Below are 13,424 nucleotides of genomic sequence, written 5' to 3' on the forward strand. Positions count from 1 at the left end.
ACCTGCGCCTCATGCAGCCTGATTATGCTATGGATTTATATGACCGCGATGACAACTGGCCGGGCCAGTTCGTATGATCTTCATGTCCCGTTCGTGTGCTCCGGTATCCCTGATCGAACCTGTGTGTACCGACCTTCGTCCGTTCTCCGACCACCCTTGTAAGCCTGACTCCTTTGATACTTCTGCCTGCGTTGATCGTTCTCCCGTGTACCGACTCCTGCCTGCCCGCTCACCTGCTCTCTTCGCCCGACGTCCCAACTACCGCTGCTGCACCGGACTGCCTGCTCGATCCCCGACCTCGGCATATAATAAACGCGTCTCTTCTTGAACTACCTTGCGTCTTCCGAGTTCCTGCATTTGGGTCCTACTCTCGTTCCGATGGGACATGACAGAAGTAACACACTTGCTTCAACATCCCAGTGGAGTTGGCAGCCCCCCTTTCCATCACCAAAACCGTTTTTATTGAAGATTTTTTTTTAAACCCCTAAAGAGTCTTTGTGGCATGGATTGCAGCCTTTTATTGCAAATGTTTTTAAGCCATGCATTCCTTAATACAGTATGTACAGGTAAATAAAAAAATATCAAATGTTTTTTGTTTTTTCTCAAACATATGAAGACATGCACTTTCTTCAAGCAATTGGTGGAAGTGTCTTAGTCACACAATGCCTCAAAAAATGTGACAAAAGCTTTTGTTGCAAAAGTTTTGAACCAAGCACTCTCTGCGGCAAAAAAACATTGCCAGGCCAATCACAATAGCTGGCCATGACACGGTTGAACTCCCGCACCTCCTGGAGGGCGCGCCACAGTTTGGATTCTCCCTGTTGGACATGAATATGACCACATTGCTAACATCACTGTTGAACCCCGAGTCATGATTAAGCCAACTAAAGGCTTTCGCTGATATTCCACGGGTTCGTTCCCACAAATTGCTTGTTCATGCTCGCTTGGGGATGGTGCACGGGGGGGACTTTGAAGCAGGCGGCCCACGTCCAGATGACTTTGTAGATAAAAGACATTTAAATCTGGGGGACAACACATCAAATGGAGTCTACATGTGGTCAGGAATATCACTCCAGTGAGCCTTTTATCTGCATGTAAGCCACCCTCCAAATAATTGCCCAAAACCTTGCGTTGTAGAGGTATCGGTCTTCCTTGCAATGACCTACTGGACACTTTGCTCAGTTGATGCGTCTTATTATTTTCTCAACTTTAGGACCTCCTTCTCAGCAGTGTCCTAATTATCTCTGCAGGCATCTGAATGTCAGGAGTGTCTTGTGATTTTTTTTTTTTTTTTCGTCTCCCACAAGCCTTTTTGTGCAGTGAATTGGGTAATTAGTACCTGTGGGATATGTCAGTGTGATCAGAAGGGCTTCATAAGAGATTTTTGCTTCTAATAACAAACCCCCTTGAATCAGAAGCTATAGTGTGGGTGCAACCTTTTAAGTCACGTTCCCACTAGCTCTGCAGAGGAAAAAAAAAGTTTTAAACTACAACAGGAAACTATTGTGGTTTGTGTTTATGCCTGCCAGAAATAATAAAAATTAGACTACTCTTGGCGGCATGGTGGCGCAGTTGTAAAGCGTTGACCTCACAGTTCTGCGGACCTGGGTTTAATCCCGCCCCCACCTGTGTGGACTTTGCATGTTCTCCCCGTGTCTGTGTGGGTTTTCTCTGGGTACTCCAGTATCCTCCCTCATCCCAAAAACATGCCTTCATTGGAGACTCCATGTTGCCCCTCGGGGTGACTGTGAGCACGACTGTTGTCTGTCTCCATGTGTCCTGCGATTCGCTGGCAACCAGTTCAGGATGTTCCCTGCCTCCTGTCTGTTGACAGCTGGGATAGGCTCCAGCACTCCTGCAACCCTTGTGAGGATAACCAGCTAAGAAAATGAATGGATGGCTAGACTACTCCATTTTTTTTAAGAATTGTATTTTATTGTTAGTGTAGATCTTTAACAATTATACCCCAAACTACCATCCAAAAACATTTTTAATATAATTTCAAACTCATTCTAAATTTAAAAAAAAATGCACCGGAAATTAGATGATGCTGGCCTTTACATTGAATATCAAAAGTCTAACCAAACATACTGCAGTTATTGGAATCTTCCATTGTCGCTTTGTACACCGGCTAACAGAAATTGCTAAGATTTGACCTTTTCTCTCAGCAGTGGTGATCAAAAACTATTATTTTGCATAGAAAGCGACAATTAGGGCCAGAGCAAAGTGGCCTTTCCATTCATGACAGAATTATCAGATCTTCAAGCATGACGTTGGTATTTGAATACTTTTGAGTAGACTCTTAACGCTGCCTGTGCCATGTTGCATTCAAGCGCCTGTAACTAAGAGCACCGGTGATAAAAGCAAAGCAAGCGCATCGACCAATGAGGTCCCGCTCGCCTCTTGTGTCTCCATTTGATATCAAAGCCATTCTTCCTCCTCCTCTTCCTCCCCCTTTTGTCACTTAAAGAATGTCGGGTGCCCGTGTGGATTAATTAAAGTCCAAACATTAAATATTGATTGATGCATTATCAGCGGCTCACAGTCGCCTCCTCTCAGATTGATTCCCGCTGTGATTTATTGTCATATTTGCGGAGTCATTTCACTTGATAACAAAGAGAAATTGCTTGCAACCTTAGCAACCCCCCAGTACCCCACACCACCCCAACCATTAGAACCCCCCTCCTCCCCTCGTTCCTCCACCCATCCCTACCACCTTGTTTTCTCTTGTCTCATTTATTCATTTACCAATTCATCCCCACCGAATTTTCCCTCTTCATCTTCGCCGTCGTCCTCGTGTCACTCGACAATACGTCAACTCGTGACAGCCGCTTGTTATTTTCAATTCTCCCAATAATATACAGCCGTCAGCCGCATTATTAGGTACACCTAATCCAGGGCGGCCAGTGTTTGATGTGGCTTTTCTGCCATGTGAGTCGAAAAACATACAGAACTTCAGAGGAGTGCCCCCAAAAGATTTAACCTACACATGCTTGAAATACATACAAAAACATGTATTGTTGGTAAATGAAGAATTTAAATTCTCCGTAAATCTGAATTTGAGTGAGAATGGTTGTTTTGTGTATGTTTGCGCCCTGCGATTGGCCGCCAATCGATATCATTTGGGAAAGATACTTTAATCAAATTACTTTTTGAAAAAATAGACAGACAAGTACAATGCTTTGAAAAGTATGTAAAGGAAGGATTGTTCTTAGGTGATCATTTTCACACTTTAATGGCAAAATGCCTTTACCGTTATGTGACCCAAATGAAATGTGGTGAACATGCTAATTCCAATTTTGGATATATAGTGTCAGGATATGGTAGCCATTTTGAATTTCCCCAGTAGCGGACAGCAGCAAAATAGATGGTGTTATTTCTGAGGTACATTACATGTGAATTTGTAAACCTGTTAGAAAAATTGCATGTCTTTACCATTAATAAGATTGTACAAATAAAAAATTGTAATGGATTTTTTTAAAGTAGTTTGGATGATTAATGGACTTGTGCCCGCAGAGTTTGAAGGGCAACGTGTGAGAATTGTGCAACTCACATGGTTGCCATTAAGCTAGATTTGAGATGTGCTAAAAGTGGAGTTCCGTTGTATTCAACTCAGCTTCCCATTAGTTATACATCCATTTCCAGAATTCATGTTCACCTCGGCAGTGCGGGACATCAACAATCAGTGAAAATTAGCCAATTAACCCTAATTAGGGTTTATACTCTAGCAACTAACCTTGCGCTTTGACTCCATTCAAAAGACTGTTCAAACACGCTCGTCCCCGTTACAAGATCACCTATTGTGCCCGCTGCTTAATTAAGGCTAAATATGCTAATCGTTCATTTGTATTTTTCCCGTTGGCCCCGTGGTGATAAATGGCGAGCCGTAATTCATCTGCATCCGATGTCATCTGTCTCTGTCGTGACAGAAGCTCGGCTAGATGAAGCGTCCGTTGTTAGCCGTCATCCGTCACTCTGTGGGAAGAGCACAGTGACACATTTGGGATTTGCTACCTTCACAAAATGTGAACGCGTAGTTGCAAATATGAGATGATTTTAAGATCGTAGCAAACTTAGCAATGTATGTGTCAGTATTTTTAAACTATTTTTTCTACAGCTTTTTCATAAGCTTTGTTTGTAATGTAATAATTGCAAAAAACATTTAACAATTGTGAAAAACACTTAATTTCATTTCATTTTACAAAACTTGGTATTTCATTTAATTGTCATAAATTTAGATCTAATTCAATTTAATTTTCATGAGTTTATTTAATGATATTTTATCAATTCAGTATGTAGTTTGATTTAATTTTTTTTAACTTGGTATTTAATTTATTCTGATATTTTAATTGTATTTTTTTCCTTTGTTACAAATGTATTTAGGAAATGTATTACATTTTCGTATTTAGAATAATTATTTTAGTTGTAATTTTATGTTATCATATTTTCAATAGTTTTAATAAACAAATTAAATACATTTTTATAGTTTTTATTACTTTTAATGTGAATAAATTCAAAGAGTTTAATATATTTTTTAGGAATGTAGTATTTCACTTTGTTGCATTTTAAAAAATACAGCATGTAGATTAATTACATTTTCCTAAATAAAGTATTTACTTACATTTTCTGGAATGTAAAATAATAGACTTTTTTGTATTTATTCAATATTTATTTAAAATCTGTGTTCATAAATTTAGTATGTAATTTTATTAGAATAAATGTTGCTACATTTGGAGCCTGATTGGAAATGTTTGGGCTCTACAAACAACAGCAACCAGGATTGTACAGCTCATCAGATTTGGCTTACCTGGCCAACCTTGAACACCGCATACTGTAGCTTTGTCCAGAATTTGCATTTATCTGGGTTATTTTTGGAAACCAAGGAAAAGAAGCAGTTCACCTTCTGAGCTCTATCAGAAGATCTGAAGAAGGGTTGGGCAGCCTTTCTCTTTGACACAAAACCCACTCGAGCAACTGGAACCATGTGAGTGTTCGCACTCCACATGGCATAACGCGATCAGATAATTACACTGTAGATGGCGACAGCACCAGCATCTGGCATGATGTGCAAAGGCTTCTTTATACTCACCCGTGCGGTGACGGTGCTGAAATTACTGCGGCTCTCCCGCACGTAGTTTTTCTTTGCTACAGTTCTTCTCCAAGACAGAGGTGTTGCTATGGCCGGTACTGGTGAGGACGCCACAGGGTGGAGTTTCTAGTGCTGTCCTGGCTTTTGTGGAGTGTCCTAAAGCATAAACGGTTTCCCACATCTTTGATGGCCTCATCGCCCACATTTTCTGTTGGCCACACAGGGGGGAAAAATAGCTTTTACAGAGAGGGGGGCAAAGAGCTTTCAACAAAAGATCCCAAGAATTTATCTGCAGTACTTCCAGCACCAATCATTTAATTGATCACTGAACCTGTCACGCCAACCAATCACCTGCTTCCAGTACGGACGGGCCATTCGTTTCAAGTCATACGCCTATTTGCCTTGTCATTTCCAAGAGGCAAGGGTCTGCAGTTATCGTGAATATCTCCCACTACACCACCTGGCAAGCCCTTGACGGCACCCACAGACATAACCTTTGTTGTTTGTTTCCTTTTATCTAAGGGAGGAGTTTCTCTCTCACCCCCATTCCCTCTAACTTACTACTCTATTCTGATGTCTCGGCCAAATGTCAAAAATGAAGTCAAAGTGCGGCCCGCGTTCAATTAAGCCAGTAATTACTGGCTTACATCTTACATCTTAATTAAGATGTAAAAGCGCTTCGCGATCACACCTACAATAATAGCAGTGGGTTATGTACATCAGCTGGGGGTCTGCCTTCCATTATCAATGTTTGGTGTGTGTTTTAAATACAGGCTGTTGGGAGCTGGCAGTCTTCACACTAATAACGATGTTCTGCGGTTATCGACTCTGGAGAAATGTCGCAGTCACCTGGTCAAACAAAGAACTTTTAAAGGGTCCACGAACAGAATTACCTTAGCTGCCAAGTGCAATAATTGCAGAAGAATCTGTCCCAAGTGATGTTTGTACAGATCATATTGGCAGGGTTGAACAATGACAACACACTGTTGAAAGACAAGGCTTAAAAAAGAAGATTAAAAAAAGATCATGCGCTTGACATTTCTCCTGGGAAGACCTCAAAGACAAACGGGTCTTACTTGAAAAGTTCTATAGTGTGGCACCAACCCTTATATACTGTTGACAAATTTGACCCATTTTGATATTTGACTAGTGGCCTCTAGTCAATAGACTCCACGAGGATGCCCCACCACGCCTGATCCTCACTATATTACCATTACTTTGCCATTATTAAGAAAATGGTAAAAGTAAGTTTCTTTCGGCATCGCCACAGTGTGTCTTCTCAGATGAACACACATATTTGTCTGGCACAAGTTTTACACTGGATGCCTTTCCTGACACAACCCTTCTCAGGGAGTGGAGACCCCGGTGGGATAAGAACCCACAACCCCTGGTTTACCAAACCAATGCTCTAACCACTGAGCTAAAAGTCCTCCTTATTATAAAACTGGTATTGGTACGAAATTGGTATTGGTAGGAAAACAAAAACGATCTCAAAATATATCTACTTTTAGATGACGAGGATAAATAGTATATAGGTAATGATGAGCAAAGTTGTTTTAGCGAGGACGCATTTGATCTGGGGCTGAAAAATCTATTGACTCAATTTGACGCGCACAGTAGCTCCTTTTCAATGCAAAACGTAACGCCGGGTTGCAGCCCTCCATTCCTGTGCCCTCAACTCATGGACATCACATCTAGCTTGGTCTCCATTAGGGTCTCTGTAAATATACCGTATGTCTATGGTTGTCCACGCATGTCTATGTCTGTTAATATATCTGGATCATGTGAGACAAACTTTGCACGCTGTCTGTCGGAATTGCCATTGATTCATTTCAAGTTTTACGTGATGGGAACAGAACTCTTCTGTAAATTACTGGATCAGAAGACGAAATGCCAAAAATATGATAAGCGATTTTGACTTTTGACAGACTTTGTTTTTGCTTCCGAATTGGATTCACAGCTTTGATGAGACAATACGCTTGTGCTCTGGTCCTGTTTGTGTGGCAAACAGATGTGAGGACCGCTATGTGTTTTTGGGAAGGCGGTGTGGGGGTTGGTGGGGGGCAGGGATGCACAGCCGCTGGCGACCCTCTCAGCGTTTGGACACTCGCACACTGGCGTTAACAGTTCTGCTCAGCACTGGGCTAGGGTGACATGTCCCTGGAGATGTTTTCAGAGAGATGTTTTCTGCCACCCACCCCCCACCCTACCCTGCCCTGTTGTGCTTGTTTACACTCAACGGGGCAACGTTTGGCTGTTAACAAGGGGAGGGAAGCAAAGGTGTGTGGGGGGGGGGAATTCTAACTGGGAAAACAGCCGTCTTGTGAGCGCCAAGGACCCTTACTGTGAATATTAAAGCGAGATGGAGAAGGGAAGAAAGTGGAAAAGCAGCTATTTGGATAAAAAGAGCCCCCAAGCATATAATAAGCACGCCTCTTTCACTGAACAAAAGTGGGGAGGGCACTGAATGGGAAACAAACTCCCTACAAGAAAACAAACGCCCTTAAAAAAAAAAAAAGAAAGAGGAAATACTCCGTCATTTAAGTATGTGTGCGCCATAGCATATGTGAGTGACTACCTTTTGTGTCCTATACGGAGATACAGTACTAAGATCCAAACTATTGGATCGGAGAAGGTGTGACGGTATTTGTTTGGGTTCAAAAAGACAAAACGAGCCACAAGATGTTGGAAAAGTGGCACTTTGGTGTGTCTGATGCCAGGCAGTCTGGACTAAAATGAAGATGGGGGTGGTGCTGTTTACTTTTAACAAGCACGCAATCACAAAAATGGACCTTACATACTTAAATAGCAGCACAGGGCAAACCATGATTTTATTTTTGAAAACAGATAAATGGATCAGGTCATCTGCAGATGCAGTTTGAAAAAAATGTGCAGGCAAAATGTGCCAAATTGTTCATTTCATTATCATTTGAAAACATGCGTGTAAATGTTCACATGTTCTATCATTATATGTTCAGATATATTCATGAGGGTTCATAGTATATGTACAGTATGTATGAATGAATGGCGGTTTGCACTTATTATTCTAGGTCAGACCAGCAATAAGTGGCGTTTCAGGATGGATTTATTTTTTTACTGGATCTTAAAAACAATAATAAAAATAATTTTATTACTGTATTTGCAAGTACTCTATAATTATTTAATAAAGCATCTACAAATAAACTGTATGTGGACAGTACACTGGAACCTGTGAGTTCGAACATAATTCTTGTGAAGTGTTCAAAGTCCAATTTGTTCAACCTCCAGAACATTTTTTTCCATAGGAAATAATCTAAATGAGTTGAATCCATTCCCAACCTCCAAAGAGTACATTCCCATTTTAATTCCTAGTTGTGTAAAAACATGTACACCCTGTATTTAAATTGGAAAAAAAAAAATGCATAAACAGGAGTTCAGCTCTGCTCAGGTGTTAGGACACTGAGAAATGGGTCGAACACCAAGGCATATTTTACACTGATTTGTGTCGCGTCCCATCGGAATGGGAGTGGGACCCAAATGCAGGACTCGGACAATGCAAGGTAGTTCAAGGAGAAACGTTTATTATATGCCGAGGTCGGGGATCGAGCAGGCAGTCAGATGCAGCAGCGGTAGTTGGGACGTCAGACGAAGAGAACAGGTGAGCGGGCAGGCAGGAGTCGGTACACAGGAGAACAATCAAAGCAGGCAGAAGTAATGACAGAAGTCAGGCTTACAAGGTTGGTCGGAGAACAGGCGAAGGTCGGTACACACGGGTTGTCGATCAGCGATACGAGTGTGCTGGAACGGGACATGAAGCTCAACGAACTGGCGGGGACCAATCGTCATCAGGGTGATATAAATACACAGACTAATCAGCCCGCATGAGACGCAGGTGTGCGCCCCAATCAGCGCACCCGCACAGGCACCCGCACAGCTCGTGCTGGAGCGGCAGGATCATGACAATTTGTATGACCCCTGAGTCGTTCAACTCCGAGGTTCAGCTGTATATGTAAACGTCTTCGTTTTCTGTTTTATTTGCTCATCTACCATAAACAAATTAACCAATTTTAAATAACTAATTCATAATTGTAATACATGCATTTAAAAAATGAATCCTGTAATTATATGTGAAGGAACCAATTTTGGGTGGAAAATCGCCAAAGTAACGCAAGGTTACAGAACATTCAGTCATTGTCTGAAAGTTGTCTGAAAGTGTGAAAGAACAGATTGGACCGCATGTGGCCCACAGGCGATAGATTGCTCACCACTGTATTATCGCCTTGCTGACCACTGAAATCTCCTTAAGTAACCATTAGTCATCTTCAGACCAATGACACCAATGTTATATATGCATATTAAATTGCTTTTGCCTGGACATGTCCAAATGTCAAGGACGTACGTCTGAAATTAAACAAGAAGGCGACCATTTTTGGGTGCACCCGTTTTGGGAAGAATTCCAAAGCTCATAGTTAGACAATCTCGTATAAAATTGCCCAAATGAGCCTCAATCAGAAGCACGTACAGCAATGAATGAAAAATACAGTTTTAGCAAAAAAGTCTTCACATATTCATCATAGCCATGGCTCAATATAGGATTGAACAATGGCCTTACGGCATGAAATCAGTTCATTTTTTCCCAATTTAAGTTTACAGGGTGACTAGGTTGGAACATTGTTGTTTTTTTTTTTTAAATCACATTTTACACAATTTCCTTGTAAACTTGAATAGACTTTTTTTCTTGCAAGTTGTCGCTGCAGTTACCACGAGTTGCACTGTCTGGATTTGGTGACTGAGATTCGACGGAATTGGGAAGAGGAAAAAGAGAGGCGACAGGCCAAGGAGAAAAAGGAAAGGGAGCGGCTGAGAGGTGACTTTATTGAGTTCCCACCCTCAGGTCGTCTTTTCGCCAGTCATCAGGGACATGGCTTGTCTAATGTTACTCGTCCGACAAGACCTGTACAAGTGGGCTAAATAAAGACTGACAAACACCCATCACACGCTCCTTCGCTACTTTACAAGCCCCTCAAGCAGATTTCACTCTGACTCAAGCGTTGTCTTGCTCCTTACAAGTGTTGAGAGTGGCACTTTTTTCCAGAATGCACAATACAGTTTTGGTCATCTTTGGTCAACAATACTTAATCTAGTAATATTACTCATCTCTATACTTGCATTCTAAAGTCACCAGTAATTCCATGTACTCGGCATTAATCCTTTTGGAACGGCTTTAGTTGCTGAGTAAGTTACTCACTGAGACGTTTTTTTTTTTTTTTTTTTTTGGAGGGGGTGTATTTTAATTTTAAAAAGGTCTTCATGAGGATGGAGTCAGTATATCGGAAATGTTTTGCAGCAATCTTCAAGGAGAACAGAATTGGAAAAACGCAATAGAAAAAGTGACAGTGTAATATTACAATAGTAAATTCACATATATATTTTTAAATATTTCTATGAAAAAAATTGTACAACTACAAGAGTCGTAATGAGTGCACCAAGAGCAACACCATTTTATTTTATGAGAATAATATCGTTATAACAATAGAAGTACCTAATATTAGTTCAAACGTTCCACAATTGGTGAACTCCATCCAACACGGACATGAAGTAGTTCAGAAACAGTGGTTTAATACGTATAGGTTAGTTCAATGATTTGCAGGAAGGCAGAATTTTTTGAGCATTTTTTTGTTAACGCAGTCATTTTTTATTCATAAATAAAAACACAGCACAAGTAACTGTCTCAAACAATACTTATCCAACTAAATATTAGTTCATTGATTCACGTGCCTGACTGGTTAGCACAACTGCTTCACATTTCTGCCGTTTTGGGGTCTGCATGTCCTCCATGCGTTTGTGTGGGTTTTCTCCGGTTACGCCAGTTTCCTGCGATTGGCTGGCGGCCAGTTCAGGGCGTATCCCGCCTCCTGCCTGATGCTAGCTGGGATAGGCTCAGACAGTCTGGAATATGAATAAATGAATGATTCACTTGAAAGCAAAAAGCTCCAAGAAAAAAAGATTAGCTTATACATTCTAAGTTTGAGTTTGTAAGGAAAACTAAAAAACACAATGTGAAGCAGTTCTCAGAAATTGTTTCAACATTTGAAAGTTGAAATGGCTGTCATTTGCAGAAAAATAAAACCAAAAATATTTTTCACTTTTTAGAGTACATTTGGATTTGAAAGGAAGAATGCAACACGAATGTAAAACAATTGTCAGAAAAAAATACTTAAAATAACAATTAATACTTATATGCTTCTGTGATCATCCAGAAATCGTTAATCAATTCACAGGATATCAAAATCTGCTAATGCCTTTTATTTGATGCAGTCAATTTTTTGGGAGTTTGCAAATAAAAATGGAGCACAGATGTGAAGTAGATCTCATAATTGGTGATTTTTCCTCCGTCAATTTTTGTTGAGCAATTCGAAGGGATACAAATAATTTGTTTGTGTTCTTCCTTTTCAGTTAATCAACTTTTGAGTTTGTGTAGAAAAACTCAGCCACTGGTATTTTTTGGGATAACCTAATGTCATTTTTTTTCTTCCCTTTCTATTAATATTTTACCCCCATATTTTTATTTAAAATATAATGCATATTGCTCCCAATAACTTTGAGTTAGATCTGCTGACTTTTCAAATGCTCTTCTGTTGTTATGAACACAACTGTACCTAACACATTGCCAAGTCTCATTTGCACCTCCAGAAGTGTTTGCTGAACCTTCTCCACAAGCTTTTCATAGCGCGCCTGACATTTTTATCTCCTTCTTTCCTAGCTTTTACACGGCGCGGTCACCCAAATAACACACTTTAGCAAAAACAGACATGCACGCAGAGGCTCCCTCCCTCCGCCAAACACACAGTTATGGCTTGCTCTCTTGTGTGTGTGTGTGTGTGTGTGTGTGTGTGTGTGTGTGTGTGTGTGTGTGTGTGTGTGTGTGTGTGTGTGTGTGTGTGTGTGTGTGTGTGTGTGTGTTTTCTGGCCGCCAGGACGTGAGGAACACACATGCGGACCTCACACTGCGTCAGCACACCCACTGGCCGTGTATGTGCGTTTCTAGTTTTTAAAGAGCAATTACAAATGGCGTCACATTTTGTAGCTCTCTTCCTGAAATAGATTAATGTAGAGAATGGAGCACGCAGAAGGCGAGTGGATGCAGTGCTTACAGTAAATCAAAGGCCGATGCGTCTTTTCCACTGCGTGGGAGCAGCTAATGTGACATAAGTTTCTAAAGTTTACTGTGCAGGGACAGTGGACAAGTGGTTAGCACATTTACCGTAGTGTTCTGAGATTTGGGCTTCAAATCTCGTCTCCTCTTACATTTCATTTCAATAGATACAACAACCTGGTAAAAAAAAAAAAAAAATACATAAATATTTAAATTTACAGGATTTGTATATTATGAAGCAATATGGTGAACTCACGGTTAGCAGATCTGCTTCACAGTCAGAAAATCTGTGATCGAGTCTCTTCTGGAACATCTTGCGGGATGTTTTCCCTGTCAGTCACTCACATTTGGTGTGGTCTGTCATGCTCGCAGATATAAAGTTCCAGGTGTATGTTCTGTTTGTACTTATGAGTGTATCCCTTTAAGAGCGGAGGGGGGCAATGTCTGGTAAACTAGGAAGTAGAAGTAGGCAGAGCAACAGACTTGGAGATCATGTGCTTCCATGTTAAAAAAATAAAATAAAATAAAAAATGCGTCAGGCTGTGGTTCACTGAGCTGGACCGGTTTTCATGTGTGCTGAGATTATGTGGCAAGTGCGGAATAGTGTAGTGGCGCAGTTTAGAGGGAACAATGGTTAAGACCACAAATAAGTGACGTCTTTCAATATCTATGTATTTCTACTCATAACAAATTTTACGCGCGTGATTTTTCGTGCTAGACTGTGGAGATTTGCGAGTGCGATGGCGCGCGTCCGCATATGTGCCTGTCAGATCACAGTGACTGCCCTGTGTTTGTTTTTTCTGGGTATTCCAGCTTCCTTCCACATTCTAATAACACCCATGTTAGACTGAGTAAAGACTGTAAATTGCCGTTACTGTCGGTGTGAATCGGAGTGTGACAAATGCTTCTTTGTCGATGTGTGTGTGTCCTGCGATTTGCTGGCATCTTGGCCACGGTTTAGCTTCTTCTTGCCCAAAGTCAACTGAGATAGATTCCAGCTCAACCCTTGACCCTTGAGAGATAAAAGCGCTCCTGAAACTGGATTGATGGATGGAGGTTAACTGGAAGCCTGATTCATAGGGCATATCAACACTGGCATTTTTTTTCTGCTTTTTTTTTTTTTTTTTTTTTTTTGCCTTCGAAGATAATTATAACATTTGTAGCAGAAGCAGGATGTTGTCAGTGTTTCAGAGAATCCTG

Source organism: Syngnathoides biaculeatus, chromosome 3 (assembly GCF_019802595.1).
Source record: "Syngnathoides biaculeatus isolate LvHL_M chromosome 3, ASM1980259v1, whole genome shotgun sequence".
In the NCBI taxonomy this organism is placed as follows: Eukaryota; Metazoa; Chordata; class Actinopteri; order Syngnathiformes; family Syngnathidae; genus Syngnathoides; species Syngnathoides biaculeatus.